Here is a 14,830-nt window from a genome sequence, read left to right as displayed (position 1 = left end):
CCACTCGTTTATTCCCGTTGCGCAAAGAGAGAGAATGTTGGGTATCTGTATGGAGACACAAGACCCCCTCCCTCCCATAGGTCGCGCCGCTGCTGCTTCGCTCTGCTCTCCGATTGGACCGCCGCTGCGGAGGGCTGGCGTTAATTCAGCCTCGCTGCCTGGCGGTAGTTACATCAAGCAGCCGTAGGCCGACAGAGACAATAGGGCAAGTCAGGCTGACAGAGGTACTGACGAAGCAGACAGAAGCACCAGCAAAGTGATATTATTGTGCGCCGCTGTGCACATTGGCAACAAAGTGTTGATTCTGCACTATTCAGAGACACGATTTTGCACAGAAAATCAGACCAGTCCTGTAACGGTTTATCCTGCTATACAATTAAAGTTTCTGCTGAACGGAATGACAGCACCAGCTATTGCATGCAGCGCAATCTGAGAGGTAAGAGACATTGATAACAAGGAATCATCAAGGATAACAAGGAATCATCATTGTTGGTTGGATCATAACAATTTCAATCAATTTATCAGTGCTTTTATTTGGATTTTATAGATCTGCTTGTTGATTTTGCATAATGTTTCACTCATTCATTATTCCTGCTGGTCTGTTTTCATCCCGTAATGGCATGTTTACAAGCAAGTCGATGTGCTTTAAAATATGGTTTAGAATTAGCTCGGTGGTTTAAATTGTGTGCTTACATCTCTCAAATGGTTATTTGTTGTGCATTATTGTATTACAGTAACCTATTATTTAATACATCTACGGCATCGTAACATGTAGCCTGAGACCAGTATGTACAGTCAACAGTAGGAGAAGGACAATGGGTATGATAGCCTATGGCTGAAGCTATTTGGATTGATAGCATCATAGTGAAATAGCCTTCCAATGAATTGCAGTGATATTTATGTCTATTAATAAATACCTGTGCAGAAGGCCATTTGAAATGGATATGATGCGCTCAAGTGCTACATCTGTCATTGTAGACTGTTGTGTGTTGGTGTGGACGTTCCTATGCTCCTCTCCTCAGTGCCTTGTCTGTTCGCACACACACACACACACACACACACACACACACACACACACACACACACACACACACACACACACACACACACACACACACACACACACACACACACACACACACACACACACACACACACACACATTTACCTTTAAAAATATATATTTTTCTATTCTTGAAACCTACAGTAAAGTTCCATATGAATCCTCCTGTAGACACAACATGTCATTGTTCTCGTCAGACGCTGTAGATAATAGCGTCTGACGATAATAGTGTCTATGCTTTGTCTGTGCTGGGACATGTGATCCAAAGACTGTTTTGTGGCCACTTAGCCAGAGCATTCAGAGGATATCTATTCTAACCTTTGCCTTTGTCAGCTTCATTTCACACTGGCCATACAGCAGTGTGAGATGGAGAAACAGCTGTAGCATTCAGAGCATATGCAAACTATATTATTTGTGAAGTGTCCCTCACTGACCATACTGTAGATGTAATGGGGATCATATTCAGATACTCAGCATTACCCAGAGCAGCAGGTTGGATGGCTTTCCTCTCAGACAGACAGTGGCAGTGTTATGTAAGCAATGTGAGTGAAAACAGTTGACTTTGCTGTTGGTGGAGTTGGAGAAACGCCTCTGGTGATTTGGAATGGTTTGTGAGAGACAACAGAAACCCATCCCTCTCTCACGATGCAAACTTCATTCTAGATGTACCGTTATATCATTCAAATTGTGAGCTTTGTGATTTGAGAGCTGCTGGTTTGGGAGCATTGTGGGTGTTTTCTTACTGGCACTCACCTGTTTGTATTTGACAATAATACGCTAAGGGCATCGAGGTGCCAGTCTGTCTGGCATTTCTTCTTGACTGTGAGAGGAAACAACAGTGGCACCCAGTTCACCTAGTCTTTGGGATATAGCCAATTTTACCAGTGGACAGACCCCAGGAGAAGGACCTCTGCACTGTTCTATCTTTTGGTCTAAATTGCTCACTGTTACAACACCAAATGAACCATGTTGACCCTTATTATTCATAGGTGTTATGAGTCATGACAACTAAAGCACCCTCCACACAGGCTGACCTATTCTGCACATTAGTTCTGGTACTATACAAACACACAAAAACTATATTCACACCCCCTAGCTGTTTGGAAATGTAGGACAATGTACTTTTTTGAGGATGGTAAAATGGGCTGTGTTAGATTCGTTCAAGCATTTACAGCAAATAGAGGCGAATGGCCCCCACTCCATAGTTAAACAAAGAAAACAGTACTTGGCTGGATGTTCTGTTTGGGTTTAGGACATACTCCAACAGCCTGCCAACATGGTCAATGGCCCAGGTAATTGAACAATCTACCAGACCAGCAGAACTCAAATTGCAATCTCACTGCATCAACCTTCCTTTCGTCCAGTAAAGCTGTAGTAGGACTTCTCTAAGTAACTGTGATACCTTTGTTGGAATACCTACTGCACTGAACAACAACACAGAGAACATGCTATACACACACAATCCACTGTAGATGGATGCTGTGTTGCATCCATGGATGAATACATTTTACAACATCAAAGACCATGTCACAGTTCCCATTTGAAAATGGCTAAATAAGACAAGGCAGTGAACGTGTGTTACAGAGGACATGGGACACGTTTATAAGAGTGCCAGACTCCTTATTTAATCAGGGTCTGGGCGGCAATCATCCACATCATAACTGTGGGAGACAGGCAGTGCCATGAAGAATACATCACAAAACTGTAATCCCATTTCAGTTCACAGCTCAGTCTCTTGATTTGTGTAGATTTTGACATGTTAATCAGTCATTTACATTGTTGTTTCCCCTCTAGAAAATCGTACTTAATCACATCAAATCTTGCTAACAAAGCATGAAATTCACAATTTACACTGTATATCTACAAATGAATCACTCCGGCTCATGTTACAGTGATGGTAACATTTTGTAGGTGGATTACCTCTTTACTCCCAAATCTATTGATTAGACATTAGACATTATTATTAGGTGTAAATACTCAAGAATGGACCTTGGCAGGCAGCATTTTGATCAGCTGGCCATGGCAGCTCTTGCTGTGCTGCTCTTTCTGTTGTGTGGGGTGTGTTTGTGTGAGTGTAAATGTGTCTGCGTGCACGTGTGTGAGTGTCGAGAGCAGGAGGCAGATGACCATTGCTCAGCACTTTGTGCGGGTTGACACGTTTCCTACCTATAGTCATATAGCACCCAGATTGCAGGTCAATATTCCTGGCATCGCCAGTAATTAACTACAGCCTACCTGCCTGTCTGCCCTCTATGAGCTGTGTGCTGCAGCAAGGCGACAAAACGGTCCTCGGTGTCCAGGCTTCTCACTGCACTACCCAGCCCCTACCCCACCTGCAGTACTGCCCCTTGGGCCCTCCAGTCACCAATCCTCATCGACCACCTTTTCTCCAGTGTGTAATGCAAAGACCAGCGTCACATGGGGATACAGAAGGAGGAGGGGTGGGGATGAGGGCTGTGACTCAAGGTACACCAGTCAAACTGTGCTCCGTCTGTGCTTTGAATACAGATGAGCTGTATCCCATTGAGGAGAGACATGGCACGGTGGTCACAGTGCTCTATCTGTGTGACAAACAGAGCTTGGTGCTTCCAGAGGTCCTCCTGGGAATAGCGGTGGCATGAATATTCCGGGGACGGGGTCTGGGGGCATGAATATTCCGGGGACGGGGACTGGGGGCAGGAATATTCCGGGGATGGGAACTGGGGGCAGGAAGCGGGGACGGGGACTAGGGGCAGGAAGCGGGGATGGGGACTGGGGGCATGAATATTGCGGGGATGGGGACTGGGGGCAGGAAGCGGGGACAGGGACTGGGGGCAGGAAGCGGGGATGGGGACTGGGGGCAGGAAGCGGGGACAGGGACTGGGGGCAGGAAGCGGGGATGGGGACTGGGAGCATGAATATTGCGGGGATGGGGACTGGGGGCAGGAAGCGGGGATGGGGACTGGGGGCAGGAATATTCCGGGGATGGGAACTGGGGGCAGGAAGCGGGGATGGGGACTGGGGGCAGGAATATTCCGGGGATGGGAACTGGGGGCAGGAAGCGGGGACAGGGACTGGGGGCAGGAAGCGGGGATGGGGACTGGGGGCATGAATATTGCGGGGATGGGGACTGGGGGCAGGAAGCGGGGATGGGGACTGGGGGCAGGAATATTCCGGGGATGGGGACTGGAGGCAGGAAGCGGGGACAGGGACTGGGGGCAGGAAGCGGGGAAGGGGACTGGGGGCATGAATATTCCGGGGACGGGGACTGGGGGCAGGAAGCGGGGACGGGGACTGGGGGCATGATTATTCCGGGGATGGGGACTGGGGGCAGGAAGCGGGGACGGGGACTGGGGGCAGGAAGCGGGGATGGGGACTGGGGGCATGAATATTCCGGGGACGGGGACTGGGAGCAGGAAGCGGGGACAGAGACTGGGGGCAGGAAGCGGGGACAGGGACTGGGGGCAGGAAGCGGGGATGGGGACTGGGGGCATGAATATTGCGGGGGATGGGGACTGGAGGGGAAGCAGGAATGCGGGGATGGGGACTGGAGGCAGGAAGCGGGGACAGGGACTGGGGGCAGGAAGCGGGGAAGGGGACTGGGGGCAGGAAGCGGGAACGGGGACTGGGGGCATGAATATTCCGGGGATGGGGACTGGGGGCATGAATATTCCGGGGATGGGGACTGGGGGCAGGAAGCGGGGACGGGGACTGCGGGCAGGAAACGGGGATGGGGACTGGGGGCATGAATATTCCGGGGACGGGGACTGGGAGCAGGAAGCGGGGATGGGGAGCAGCGAGGGAGCGGGCCTGGTGGCTGCTGTGGGGTTGAGTCAGGGCTGCAGCAGAGGAGCAGAGCTTAATTACCACTGACTCTCCTTTCATCTCCAGGCTCTTTGATATGACACAAACCATGCAAAAGTGAGTGTGTGTGTCTGTGTGTTTGAGGCACTTGTTCATCTTCATATGTAGAAGAGAAACTAGACTGGGCTGCCTAGGCTGTTGTGTGTTTTAATAACCTTGTCAGTGGGATGCTGACTGGACTGCTGCTAGTAGTCAAAGTACTGCTCTGATGGACAGCCAGCTGGCTCCCCTGTTGAAACAGCCCCCTCAGTGAATTGTCACACATGTACAATGCATAAACTCACTGAAAAATAAGTACACACACACACACACGCACACACACACACACACACACACACACACACACACACACACACACACACACACACACACACACACACACACACACACACACACACACACACACACTGTGGAGCCATCCCTGAGGCTTACACAGATGGACTATCCACGGGATGTCTCTCGCATCCTGTCTCATTCAACACATTCTTATCTTCATTAATGGGAGATGGCACAATTCTGCTGTACCATCAGGGCCGTGAAGTTCATTCAGTCATTCGGAGATTTGTCTGCCCTGGGTGATGAAAGAAAGGATATTGCAAATGAGTGTTTCTTGGCTTGTCGTTGCATGGTCTTGGATCAGACGGCCGACTGAAACAGATCTGCAGTGAGCTGAGCTGACAAAATTTCACCGGCAGGCAAGATAATGAAAGTGCCTGTCAAGAATGAACCACTGTTGTCGCTGTGTCTCTCCTTTGCCATGCAAGTGAATGTTGAGTTGATGCTTGGAGTAATTAGAGGCTCAGACCTAGACTAAATGTTTTATGGATCTCACAGAACTCTAACAGGAGACATTTTGAAACAAAGTTTTGGAGGGCAGAGAAGAGTAGCAGAAGAAGCATAGCCAAATGATGTGAATCCAGAGTGCGAGTGACTGATTAGTGAAGTGGAAAGGGAATTAGCTGTCTCTGGTCTTTCCTCTGCAGTGGTTGTGTGTTCCCCAGCACTGTCTGGGTGGAAACAGATGCCTGTGATCTCGGTCACCTGAAAGGGGCTTCACACAGCGGAAAGTAGATCTGTGTTTAATGCAGAATGCAATGGTTACATAAGACCTTATTTGTCTCGGATACGAAACACTCAGTGTCTTTGATGTTGTTGATAAACGAGGTGTGTGTCTCTCCGTGTGTAGAGAGAGGTGAGACACTAAAGCCATTGGTGTCTCCACCATTTTCATTGTCTAGGCTACGTGCCTATCTCTCTTTAACCTTGCATTCCTTCCTGCTCCCCCTGTTAACGTCTTTAGGAACAACAGCAGTCACCAGATCCCTGTGCTCCAGGCATCTCTCCCAGGCAGAATGAGCTCCTCTCCCCATGGGTCCCACGGGTCTGGGTCCCGCGCCTCCATCGACATCCTGGAGGAGCTGCAGCTCATTGCTGCTCAGAACCTGGAGAAGCTAGACATCAGCAAGTACTATGAGGTCATCAGGGAGCTGGGTAAGGGTACCTATGGGAAAGTGGACCTGGTCATCCACAAAATCAGGGGTGAGTTTGTCTCTGATGGAAGCTACCTGCGCCGTTGAGAATAACCAATGTGTTATATTCATGTCAGTTGGTCTATTCCAGACAGACCATCAACAGAGCTCAACAAAACAGAAACATTGCTTGCTGATGTGAAAACAACCAAATCATCATTTTTTTATGGGGGTTTATATCAGTGTTTACAATCAGAACATTTAGATTCACTCCAGATTCCATCTAAAATGTGTTTTAAAAAAAAACATGTTTTCCATGGTCACAGTAATCGTACACATCTTTGAAGTATTTAGATTTCTCCACTCTTTAAAGAATTCATTTGTGGACCATAATTATAGTGAATGCGGCGTCCCTAGTTACGGAATAGCAGTGAAGCACAAACCCCATCCAGATTGCTTATCAAAATGACCTATTTTAGCAAATCTTTTCAGCCTTTATGACATAAAATGCAAGACACAATGTCAACCATCTGCTCAGTCCACTTTACAGTCTTGTTTAATAACCAACTCAGAAGTGTGTGGGGGGGGGAGCAAATGACCCTCCTACATCTAGGGGAATAATGACACAAGCCACCAAAGTACACAGTTTGTCCTCCGCTCTTTTATAAAGCAGTGAAAGGACACACCATCTGGAACTATCCAAAAACCACTACCACTGGGTTGTCATTAGACCTAAATCATGTACAAACCCACTATCACTGGGTTGTCATTAGACCTAAATCATGTACAAAACCACTATCGCTGGGTTGTCATTAGACCTAAATCATGTCCAAAACCACTATCACTGGGTTGTCATTAGACCTAAATCATGTCCAAAACCACTACCACTGGGTTGTCATTAGACCTAAATCATGTACAAACCCACTACCACTGGGTTGTCATTAGACCTAAATCATGTACAAAACCACTATCGCTGGGTTGTCATTAGACCTAAATCATGTACAAAACCACTATCGCTGGGTTGTCATTAGACCTAAATCATGTCCAAAACCACTATCACTGGGTTGTCATTAGACCTAAATCATGTCCAAAACCACTACCACTGGGTTGTCATTAGACCTAAATCATGTACAAACCCACTACCACTGGGTTGTCATTAGACCTAAATCATGTACAAAACCACTATCGCTGGGTTGTCATTAGACCTAAATCATGTCCAAAACCACTATCACTGGGTTGTCATTAGACCTAAATCATGTCCAAAACCACTATCACTGGGTTGTCATTAGACCTAAATCATGTCCAAAACCACTATCACTGGGTTGTCATTAGACCTAAATCATGTACAAACCCACTATCACTGGGTTGTCATTAGACCTAAATCATGTACAAAACCACTATCACTGGGTTGTCATTAGACCTAAATCATGTACAAAACCACTATCACTGGGTTGTCATTAGACCTAAATCATGTCCAAAACCACTATCACTGGGTTGTCATTAGACCTAAATCATGTACAAACCCACTACCACTGGGTTGTCATTAAAAATCATGTACAAAACCACTATCACTGGGTTGTCATTAGACCTAAATCATGTCCAAAACCACTATCACTGGGTTGTCATTAGACCTAAATCATGTACAAACCCACTACCACTGGGTTGTCATTAGACCTAAATCATATCCAAAACCACTATCACTGGGTTGTCATTAGACCCAAATCATGTCCAAAACCACTATCACTGGGTTGTCATTAGACCTAAATCATGACCAAAGCCACTATCACTGGGTTGTCATTAGACCTAAATCATGTCCAAAACCACTACCACTGGGTTGTCATTAGACCTAAATCATGACCAAAGCCACTATCACTGGGTTGTCATTAGACCTAAATCATGTCCAAAACCACTACCACTGGGTTGTCATTAGACCTAAATTATGTACAAACCCACTACCACTGGGTTGTCATTAGACCTAAATCATGTACAAAACCACTACCACTGGGTTGTCATTAGACCTAAATCATATCCAAAACCACTATCACTGGGTTGTCATTAGACCTAAATCATGTCCAAATCCACTATCACTGGGTTGTCATTAGACCTAAATCATGTACAAAAACACTTACATCCAGGCTGTAACACAACCCGCCGTTATTGGGAGTCCCATAGGGCGGCGCACAATTGGCCCAGTGTCATCCGGGTATGGCCGGTGGAGGCCGTCATTGTATATAAGAATTTGTTCTTAACTGACTTGCCGAGTTAAATAAAGGTAAAAAATAAAGTATTTACCCAGCTCTCGGATCCCACGCTGCCACGATGTTACATTCCCCAATTCAAACATTTGACGCTATCAGCACAGGACATAAATAATGAAATGATTTCTTGCCGTCAGAGATGTGTTGAATAATATTTATATGATGACTTCTTAATCATGCTGCTGTGTACTTGGGTTTTAGTGAGGCAGGCCAATTTGCTACCCTATCAAAACTCTGGGAATTAGGGTGGCTGTAAATTTGGGTATGAGTATAATCTCAGATTAGCATGAGACCAATAGGGGAGACCAATCTTTATTTTATAGTTTGATGATAGCTTTGATAACGCTCACTCAATCCATCACACAGGTGGATATTAGCTTGAATGTAGAGCTGTAGTTCTGGAATAATTCATTGCATTTCAGTCATCATGTGGGATTACCACAATTCAGCAAAAATGTATATTAGGAGATCAAATCATTTTGACGCAAGCTATCAAAACAGTTCTTCACTTTCAAATCTGATTTAGTTAGAATTAATATTCACAATTTGTTATATCCATTTAAACCTCTTCAAAATGTACAGTATGTTCAATTAATATTTAGTGTTCACTTTTGTATATGACTATAGAGAGACAATATTAGTTATCTTGTATTTGCAGTGCAAATATTTTCCCGATACAATTTTCTCTATTGATTTGAATAGTTCAACATTCCGTTTTTACCAACATTACGTTTTTACCATATCAACGATCATATCATTTGGTGTAGTTTTAGTTTCATTTATTCACACACAAAAAGACAAGTGAAAGACAAACAGTGACATTAACAAAACAAGGTACAGTAGAGATGTGTGCAGGAGGTTAGACACCGAAGAGGACTTTTATGAAGAAATATACAGTGCATTCGGAAAGTATACATGTTGTGTTACAGCCTTATTCTAAAATGGATTCAATAAATACAAATCCTCATCAATACGCACACAATACCCCATAATGACAACGAGAAAACAGTTACATTTTTTGTGTGCAAATGTATTAAAAATCAAAACAGAAATACCTTATTTCCATAAGTATTCAAGACTCTTTGCAATGAGACTTGAAATTGAGCTCAGGTGCATCCTGTTACCATTGATCATCCTTGAGATGTTTCTACAACTTGATTGGAGTCCAGCTACGGTAAGGTAAATTGATTGTAAATTATTTGGAAAGGCACACACCCTGTCTATGTAAGGTCCCACAGTTGATAGTGCATGTCAGAGCAAAAACCAAGCCATGAGGTTGAAGGAATTGTCTGTAGGGCTCCGAGACAGGATTGTGTCAAGGCACATCTGAGGAATTGTACCAAAATATGTCTGCATCATCGAAGGTCCCCAAGAACACAGGGGCCTCCATCATTCTTAAATGGAAGAAGTTTAGAAAGACCAAGCCACTTCCTATAGCTGGCCACCCGGCCAAACTGAGCAACCGGGAGAGAAGGGCCTTGGTCAGGAAGGTGACCAAGAACCCAATGGTCACTCTGAAAGAGATGGGAGAACCTTCTAGAAGGACAAACATTTTCTGCAGCACTCCACCAATGGAAGCCACTAGATAGAAGCCACTCCTCAGCCTGCTTGGAGTTTGCCAAAAGGCCCCTAAAGGACTCTGACCATGAGAAACAAGATTCTCTGGTCTGATGAAACCAAGATTGAACCCTTTGACCTGAATGCCAGGCATCACGTCTGCATGCTCACTACTTTATGCTCTGACCAGACCTGAGGTGGTGCTATTGGAGAAGCTTCTCTTTTCTCCTGAGCTCACAGAGCCACTGTGGCACCAGGGAGAGACAGACATTGAGGCATTTCAATCTGGCAATTTTCCATCTCCTAGTCTTGACCTTGTCCCCTTCCCATATTTCCTCTGCTAATTTCTGTTTTCCTGTCATTTGGGGAAATAGGCTGTAGTCGGTAGAAGGTTCTGAGACATTTCCTTCCAGTTTGCTCTGCGCTATTCCTCCCAGACGACAGAATCCATGTCACGCTTCCAGTGTCTTTATGTTATACACTGCATATACCAAACATTAGGAACACCTTCCTAATATTGAGCTGCCCCCTTCCTCCTTTTTACCCTCAGAACAGCCTCATTTCATTGGGGAATGGACTCTACAATGTGTCAAAAGTGTTCCACAGAGATGCTGGCCCATGTTGACTCCAATGCTTCCCACAGTTGTGTCAAGTTGGCTGGATGTCCTTTGGGTAGTGGACCATTCTTGATACAGCCGGGAAACTGTTGAGGGTGGAAAACCCAGCAGCGCTGCAGTTCTTGACACAAAGCGCACAAAGCGCACAAACCGGTGCGCCTGGCACCTACTGCCATACCCCATTCAAAGGCACTTAAATCTTTTGTCTTGCCCATTCATCCTCTGAATGGCATACATACACAATCCATGTCTCAATTGTCTCAAGACTTAAAAATCCTTCTTTAACCTGTCTCCTCTCCTTCATCTACACTGATTGAAGTGGATTTAACAAGTGACATCAATAAGGGATCATAGCTTTCACCTGGATTCACCTGGTCAGTCTGACATGGAAAGGTGTTCTTAATGTTTTTTATACTGAGTGTATATGAATCACAAGGATTTACAGACATGCAAAGGAAAAGCAGCCTCCCTCCCAATCATTGGCTCTAATTTTATTAGTGTTGCACTTACTGGCTCTATTTCAGTACGTGTTTACTGCAACACTTTTGTATGTAATCACTTTCAATTTACTGCCAAATCCGCTGCATCAAAGCCCATGCAGCCCCATCCCCTCCTCCTCCTCTCTGTAGGTAAAGAGGATGGTGTCGTGACTAAACTATTCTGACAGAGGCTTTGGAATATTTATGAATCACCCACAGCGAAAAAAATGTGGTCTTGGATGAAATCCTGTAACGTCACTAAATTGAATTAATCCCAGACAGGTTTTGTAATTCATATCAGTTTAATTTATTTACAAGCCTAAATTTGGTGCAGCTAACTGTCTCATAGAACTCATAGAACATTTCTCATCCAGTACTGTACATTATGTTCCAGGCACTAAGATGGCTCTGAAGTTCTTGAGGAAGAAAACAACCAAACTGAAGAGCTTCTTAAGGGAGTACAGCATCTCTCTCTACCTGTCTCCTGCCCCTTTATCATCAACATGTTCGGCATTGCCTTTGAGACAGACGACTACTACGTCTTTGCTCAGGAGTATGCCCTGGCAGGAGACCTCTTCGACGTCATTCCCCCTCAGGTGTGTTCATCTGCTGTTACAATAGAAGGCTCTCAACATAATGTCTGAAATATGAATAACATAAAAGCAATTTTATTTCCAGCTGAAGGATAATGTACAGATTTTACATGATAAATGTTCATGTGTAAAATTTATGTGAGATATTGGTGCTGTATATCTATTTTTAGAAAAAGCTCAGATAGCAACATAATCCAAGTCATTATCTAACCACTCGTCATCCATTGAAGACTATTTATAGAAAGTTATTTTCTATAACTAATGTAATACCTGATAACCCCTAGTCAACATGTACAGTGGAGAGTTACATAAAATCCTTGGCTTATGGCCAAACACACATTCTCATGGACGGATGAAATCTTTTACTTGCTGGTGGATTGTTTGACCTCAGTGTGTACTCGTCTCTGTTTAGGTGGGCCTTCCAGAGACGGTGGCTAAGCGTTGTGTCCACCAGGTGGCCATCGCCCTGGACTACCTGCACTGTAAGAAGCTAGTCCACCGGGACATCAAGCCTGAGAACATCCTCATCTTTGACAAAGAGTGCCGTAAGGTCAAGCTGTCAGACTTCGGCATGACGCGGCGTGCCGGCTCCCCAGTGAAGCGTGTCAGCGGAACCATCCCGTACACGGCACCGGAGTTGTGCGACGCCTCTCAGCACGAGGGCTTCTGCGTGGACTACAGCACTGACGTGTGGGCTTTCGGTGTCCTCCTCTTCTGTATGCTCACCGGCAACTTCCCCTGGGAGAAGGCCCTGCCGTCGGACGCTTTCTACCAGGAGTTTGTGCGCTGGCAGCGGCGCCGGACGGGCACGGTGCCCTCTCAGTGGCGGCGCTTCACAGACGAGGGGCTGCGCATGTTCCGCAGGCTCCTGTCCATTGAGCAGGAGCGCCGCTGCTCCGTTAAGGAGGTTTTCAGCTACTTCAACCACCACTGGATGCTGGACAATGAGCCGGGCAGCAGCAGCGTTGCGGGAGGAGGGTCAGTGGGCAGTGGGCCCCAGGTGGAGCTCAGCTCGTCGTCATCTGAAGAGGATGTACTGGTGGACAGGCTAAAGCAGCAGAGCCTGATAGAGCCCATGGGCGGACACTACTCCTCCACCGGCTCCCCCTCCTCCACCAGCAGCTACGAACGTGTCTCCCGTGACAACGGAGGGGCCGGACGCATCTTGGTGGCCACGCCCATTGAAATTTGTGTGTAGAGATTGGCTATGTGAACACACATACACACTGTATAAACACTAACGCACGAAGGTCAAATAACAGAGAACGATCTTCCTGGTTAATTAAAGGAAGAGGTGGGAGAACAGCCTGGTCTCATAGACTAGAAGTAACATAGTAAATGTAAATCCTCGACACTGAAATTATTATGATATGTTACTTTTTGTATGGTTACATAAGACAGGTGGTTACTTAAGGCAAAAACGAAAGTAGGGTGGTTGGTCGGGCGTATAACTCGAATGTCTAGCAACCCAAAGGTTTGCAAATTTAAATCTCATCACGGACAACTCTAGCAACTTTTCAACTACTTCCTAGTTTGAGTTTCCTTACCATGTTAGCTAACCCTTCCCTGACCCCTAACCCCCAACCTAGCTAACATTAACCAGCTAGCTAAAGTTAGACACCTAGATAAAATTCGTAACATATAGTACGTTTTGCAAATTCATAACATATTGTATGTTTAGAAAATTTGTAACATATAATACGAAATGTAATTTGTTATATATCATACAAAATGGGTAATGGACATCCACAAATTATACATACCATACGAAACGAAACGTAGCATATCATCTAAATGGAGTGTCACTGATTTATGTACAGAATAATATGAAATTCTCTGAGACCAGGTTGGGGAGAAAGGAAGATGAGGAAAATGATGGTTGGTGCTTGAAGGAGGTGGTTGTTTCACAATAGATTCTGACAGACATTCCTATTGACGATTAACTCTGAGGGAATGACAAAAGACAATCACAACCAGTACTTATTACTGAACAGATGTGTGGGCGTCTGCAAGCATTTATTGATGTATTGTACTGTCGCTATATTCAGACTAAAATGTACAACAATATCAGACAGAGACAACAGACATGTGAAGGACAAAACAAGCTTTTACAGAATAGCAACATAATGTCCTAGTAAGTTATATTAGAGCTCACCAGATCCTATCGTAAAGCAATATGTTCAAAGCAACTTCTCTGCAAAAATGACTTCTCTGATAAATGGCTCATGGAATAATGGAATAAATTAAACCATTTTGAATCTGCTGTAGTTGCATCAGTAAAAGATAATTGGAGAGTGTAAAAGTTGGCTGTCATTGTGACTTTTACCATAGTGCAATGTGAACCAATGGTACTATGGTGTGTTTGTATTGTATACCCTTATGTTCTGTGGGTATAAGAGCTTTATGTAATGTAGTTTTTGTTAATATTATTTATTTGAGTCCTTGATTTCTGAACATTTATTTTTTTATTTATTTTATAAAGTAGCGTTAGAGACTTTTTTGATACTTTACGTTTGCCAGTGTTTTACTGCTAGTGCAATTTAAGCGGCCATTTTGAAAAGGGAACTGCATTTGACCTTCCCCCATAGCAATGTCATGTAATCCCATGGAACTGATTTTCCTCTCATGTGAATGGATTATGTTGATGTTGGCCATTACCTCTTTAGCAGTAGCTATAGTGCATGATTCTGTCAGTCAGAGTGTTGAGTTCACCTCCTCTTGTCTGCGTGCTATGCCTGCTAGGCCTGGTACACCATGACAGTAATGCAGTAATGGATAAGAACACAGATGCTGACTTTACGTGATAGCCTGCAGTATACATAACTATTAGAAGCTTAACGCTACTATGGTTTTACTTTAATTAATTGACTATTGTGTCATGGTGACATGAGGACGAAATGTCCATGTTTTATCTAAAGCATAAAGTGGTTTCATTTAGAGTTTTCTCAGGT

At 44.9% G+C, this 14,830-nt stretch overlaps 1 pseudogene; it reads left to right on the top strand.

Moving 5' to 3' along the window:
• The first annotated feature begins 210 nt into the window (after positions 1 to 210).
• Positions 211 to 14,326, top strand: LOC135539144 (serine/threonine-protein kinase SBK1-like; annotated as a pseudogene).
• The last annotated feature ends 504 nt before the right edge of the window (positions 14,327 to 14,830 follow it).

Source organism: Oncorhynchus masou, unplaced genomic scaffold, assembly GCF_036934945.1.
Source record: "Oncorhynchus masou masou isolate Uvic2021 unplaced genomic scaffold, UVic_Omas_1.1 unplaced_scaffold_3384, whole genome shotgun sequence".
Taxonomy (NCBI): Eukaryota; Metazoa; Chordata; class Actinopteri; order Salmoniformes; family Salmonidae; genus Oncorhynchus; species Oncorhynchus masou.
The sequence above is the reverse complement of the archived record's forward strand: the minus strand, read 5'-3'. Positions and strand labels throughout refer to the sequence as shown.